General features: G+C 65.0%; 2 long non-coding RNA genes across 2 annotated transcripts; both read left to right on the top strand.

Annotated features, from left to right (window-relative positions):
* The first annotated feature begins 1049 nt into the window (after window positions 1-1049).
* On the top strand, window positions 1050-2004 carry LOC138922678 (uncharacterized). Its single transcript, XR_011435800.1, has 2 exons — window positions 1050-1542; window positions 1866-2004. It is a non-coding gene; the product is annotated as an uncharacterized lncRNA (long non-coding RNA).
* Window positions 2005-3269: 1265 nt separating this feature from the next.
* On the top strand, window positions 3270-5112 carry LOC138922679 (uncharacterized). Its single transcript, XR_011435801.1, has 2 exons — window positions 3270-3827; window positions 4164-5112. It is a non-coding gene; the product is annotated as an uncharacterized lncRNA (long non-coding RNA).

The following is a 5112-nucleotide window of genomic DNA, read 5'->3' on the forward strand; positions in this document are numbered from 1 at the left end:
GGCTCCAGAGACCCCGCGGACTCGCGCGCGCGACTCCCCGGGGGCCGCCGCCCTGCCGGGTCGACCAGCTGTCCCGCCTGGACTTGGTCCCCGGCCCGGGGCGCGCGGGTCGACCAGATGTTCGCTGCCGAGCGCCGCGGGGCCCGCGGGGCGCACGGGCTTCTCGGAGCCCCTCGGGGCTCCCTGGAGGCTGCGGACGAGCGGCCGCGAGGCCCCCGGGGGCCGCCGCCCTGCCGGGTCGACCAGCGGCCCGGCCCGGACTCGGCCCCCGGGTCCCGTGGCGCGCGGGTCGACCAGATGTCCGCGCCGAGCGCCGAGCGGCGCGGGACCGCGGGGGCGCTCGGCCTTCTCGGAGGCTCGAGGGCTCCGGCGACCCGGCGGACGAGCAGCGGCGAGGCCGCCGGGGCCGCCGCCCTGCCGGGTCGACCGGCGACCCGGCCCCCGGGTCTGGTGGCACGCGGGTCGACCAGATGTCCGCGCCGAGCGCCGCGGGGTCGCGGGGGCCACGGGGCGCTCGGGCTTCTCGGAGCCCCGAGGGCTCCCTGGAGCCTGCGGACGAGCAGCGGCGAGGCCCCCGGGGCCGCCGCCCTGCCGGGTCGACCAGCGGCCCGGCCCGGAATCGGCCCCCCGGGTCCCGTGGCGCGCGGGCCGACCAGATGTCCGCGGCCGAGCGCCGCGTGACTGCGGGTCGCTCGGGCTTCTCGCAGTCCCGAGGGTTCCGCGGGCACGTAGCTGCGAGACCCGGGCGGCTGCCCTCCGCCCGGCTCACGGGGGCGGTCGTGTCCATCAGCTGGTCGTGCGGAAATCCCGTGGTTGGCCTCCCTCCCTCCCCTCCCTCCCTCCCTCCCTCGTCCAGCCGCACGTTTGCGGGGTTCGTGCGACTGGGATGAAATAGACCTTCCTTCCAAAGGACAATCGGAGATCATCCATCATACCTCTCGAGTCCCCAAAAGCCAAGAAACACGCCAACCAAAACGCTTTTATTATGCCAACGGTTCCCGTTTTCATTCCTATCGTTTAGGGAGGTTTGGTGGCAGCAGCGGCCGAAAGCAAAAGGAAACCCGAGGAAAGCGGCTCCATCCACCAGGGCTGTGTCTCATCCGTGCCGACGCAGGAGGGACGGGCTTCGTTCGTTCGTTCGCTGCGGCCCAAATTCCCGGGCCGCCCGAGGACCGCTCGCACCGGCCCGAGGGAGGGAGCCCCGGCAGGCAGGACGCCTCCGGTGAAATGGCCAAGTCGACCGCGCGACCCACAACCCGCCCGACTGGGGGCGAGAAGGCGCATGGAGGAGGACTCCGTCCCCTAGTCGGCAGACGGCCCTGGGACAGGGACGTTCGCCAAAACCTCCCCAAGGCCGCTTTCCGTGACCGAGTCGGCCTCCCCGCCTGTACTCGTCCCGGCCCGAGAAACGAGACGCGGGGTGGATCGGGACCAGGCGACGCACCAGGCCGGCCGGCGCTGCATCCTCCCTCCCCCGACCTGACCTGACCTGGACGAACGCCTCCCCATCGCCCGCCCCCGCGAGGCTGATCCGTCCGGCCGGTGAGGAGGCCGCTTGTCGGGCGCCACCGGCTGCCCGGCATCCTCTTATATAGTGTTCGAGGAGGTCGACCAGGTGGCCCGGCCGGGATGGGGGGGGGGGGGGGGGGGGGGGGGGGGGGGGGGGCCCGGGGCGGGGGGGGGCGGGGGGGTAGGAGTGGAGAGGGAAAGGTGGGCGGGGCGAATGCCGGGGGGGGGGGGGGGGGGGGCGGGGGTCGGCGCGGGGCGGGGCGGGGCGGGAGTTGGGGATGGGGGAGGGGCGGGAGGCCGTCTGGACATGGAGGGTCGGAAGAGCGGTGGTGACAATGATTTTCATTATCATTTAGAAAGAAGAACGTGGACTTCTTTAGAGGAGTCCTTTGAATAGCTTCTCCATTTAGTTAACATACATCCAAATGGAGGTCGGGAAACTTGGGTCCTGTTAACATATGGATGGAAGTGGAAAGAACTATCGCGATGACCGTCCTTGTGTTTCTTTTATTTTTTCTTTCTTCCTTCTCCCCAAAGCCGCCCCCCCCCACCCCCGCCCCGCCCCGCCCCGCCCCGTCCCGTCCCGTCCCGTCCATCCATAGTTGTAGGTTCCAGTGGTAGGTCTTTCGGGTTTCTGCTATGTGGGCTTGAAGGGCGATGCTGGGTCTGGGGCTGCGCCCAGGATCCGAACCGGTGAAACCTGGGCCGTCGAAGCCGGGGGTCGGGGTGGGGGCGCGTACTTGACCGCTCGTCCACGGGCTCGGCCCCCGGCCCTTGTTTTCTAGGGAGAGAGACAGAGAGACCCGATCCATTTTCTCTTGGCCTCTAAAGCGTGTGTGTGGTCGAAAGGCGACGGAGAGAGGGGTTCTGGTCCAGAAAGCCCCGACCGCGCCGCCGCGGGATCGGTCGGTCCCGCCCGAACCGTCCGAGTCGGAAAGGAACGGACAGCTTTCCTCCTTTGGGCCCCTGACTTGGGACCAACAGGGGAAGAGAAACAGGCCTCTCTCCCTCACACCCTGGCCCCTTCCCCCAGGACGCCCTCCTTCTAGTCAGCCCGCCTCTGGCTTTTCCACACGCCGACGACCGCTCGTCGGCATGGACCCACCTTCCTTGGGGGACACCACCACACGACTCTCCCACTCGTCTGCCTGCCTTTCGTTGGCGTCGCTGCCAAAGGCGAGGGGTAGGGGTGGCGGTGGCAGGGACGGCAGGGGCCCAGCGGCTCTCTGGAGGGTGAGGAAGTCTTGCTGGTTCTCCTAGGTCGGTGATCTTTCTCGATCTCCACACACATTCTTCGTTTGGGGAGCCAAGAGACGCCCTCTGAGGAATCCCTATGGCCAGGGTCGATCACTTACTCGCTCACTGCCTCGGCCTCGGCCTTGGCCTCTGTCCACCTTGTCTCTCTCCCTCCCTCCCTCCCTCGTCGGTCTCTGTGTGTGGACGTCTAGGTGGAGGCGAGGCAGGGAGGCCATCCACCACCCACCCACCTCGTGGTTTACCACACGCTCTACACGGAGGTAGAATTCCCATCCCACCGAATCCATCCTTTCCACGGGGCACAAGCCAGTGGCCTTCGGGAGTCTCCCTCCCCAAGGTGGCGCATCCGTCACGGCTATCTATTTCCAGAAGGTTTCCGTTTCCATCCCCTCCCTCCGAAAGAAAAAACGGCCCCACTCCCGGATCTGCCTCACCACGACCACCACCACCGCCGCCATCTGCTGTCGCCCTCTAGGTTGGACCGTTCTAGCTCTCTCCTCTGTGTGGAATCGCAACGTAGGTCGCCTTGGATGTCTGGCACCTCTCACTTAGCAGAAGGTTTTGGAGGCTCAGGCTGGGCCACGCTTTGGCCCGGGTCAGTGTTCCGTTCCTCCGGACGGCTTCCTCGTTTTCCACGAGAAGGAGCCGTGAAGACGGAAAGGAAGGGCGGATGGATGGCTTCTCCCGTGCTACCGAGTCCCTCTCCCCTTTTCCCCAAAGCGTGAGGGGCGGTCGACAGGATCTTCTCTGATGACAAAAGTCAGAGGCACCCCGGGTCAGACACCGTGCGAGGCGTTGGTGTGTTCTCGAGACGAGAACACGTCCCCGTCAGCGTTTCCTGTCGTTCTCGTTCCGAAAGGATTCACGCGCCACCCCGTCTCCCTCAAGGTCTTAGGGCTGTCGTGCTCCGCAGCCGTCACGTGTCGTGGATCCTGGGCACCACCACGCCACCCCGCCCCCGCCCCCCCGCCATAGCTGTCGATCGCTACGTGGCACGCCTACGTTTGCCCAAAAGAGCAGTCCGATGGACAGCGTGGGTGCTTTTCCCAGCAGGCAGGCAGGTGAGAGTCACCCCTCTAGAAGGTTTCCAAGCCCCGTTCCATTCTCAGAGGCAGCTCCTTTGGCCATCAAGGAGGCAGGCGATGGGGGTGGGGGTGGGGATGGGGATGGGGCCGGGGCCTCTGTCCCTCTGTCGCGGTAGAAATGATTGGGAAAGGAGGGACGATGGGCGTAGGTCAACCATCCTGGGCGGTGGTGCTTTGGGAGCTTTTTCTAGAAGAAGGAGCGAACGGCCTTCCCTGGGAAGGGAGGAAACCAGAGGAGGTCCCCCTCAGACCGACCTGACACGAGAAGGACACTCTCTCTCTCTCTCCCTTTTCTTCCTGACTTGAAATCAGGAGACAAAACTCCCCTGCCAAAGGGGCCCTCCCGAAACGGGGAGTGAGGAAGACCTCCTTCTCTTCACGGCTGAAGTTCTCCCTGCCTTTCCTGGACGGGAAGGATAGCACCTACGCCCGCTGCCGTCGGCGACTTTTAGTCCACCTGGAGAGGAAGAAATTCTTTCCCGTGGCCGAACCCTGGCGGTTCGTTCGTGCTGCAGAGGACGTGGCCCTCTCTGACACACCCAGGAACCTCCTCGCTCCGGGTCGCTCCGGGTCGAGGAGAGGGAGTTCTGTTCTGTGGTTTAGAATGGTGCTTAAAAAGGGACATCGCTTACAAAGGGTCCTCGTCCCCCTTCCTAAACGGACGGCTCGGCTCGGAGGCGTGAGATACGTTTCGCATCCTCCTCGTCGTCTTCACTCAAAGTTTTATTGGAGTTTTGAAGATTTTATTTTTTGTCTTTCCTTTTTCTCCCCAAAGCCCCCCGGTACATAGTTGTGTGTTCTTCGTTGTGGGTCCTTCTAGCGGTGGCATGTGGGACGCCGCCTCAGCGTGGTTTGATGAGCAGTGCCGTGTCCGCGCCCGGGATCCGAACCGACGAAACACTGGGCCGCCTGCAGCGGAGCGCGCGAACTTAACCACTCGGCCACGGGGCCAGCCCCTTACTGGATTTTTAAAACAACTCCGGGGGCCGGCCCGGTGGCGCAGCGGTGAAGTTCGCACGTTCCGCTCCGCCGGCCCCGGGTTCGCCGGTCCGGATCCCGGGCGCAGGACCCAGCACCGCTTGGCGAGACACTCTATGGCAGGCATCCCACCTGGAAAGTAGAGGGGGATGGGCACGGATGTCAGCTCAGGGCCAGTCTTCCTCGGCCGACAGAGGAGGATTGGCGGCAGATGTTCGCTCAGGGCTCATCTTCCTCAAAAATAAAATAATAAATCGATTCGATAAAATATCAAATAACACAA

Source organism: Equus caballus, unplaced genomic scaffold (genome assembly GCF_041296265.1).
Source record: "Equus caballus isolate H_3958 breed thoroughbred unplaced genomic scaffold, TB-T2T unassigned-0002207, whole genome shotgun sequence".
Lineage (NCBI taxonomy): Eukaryota > Metazoa > Chordata > Mammalia > Perissodactyla > Equidae > Equus > Equus caballus.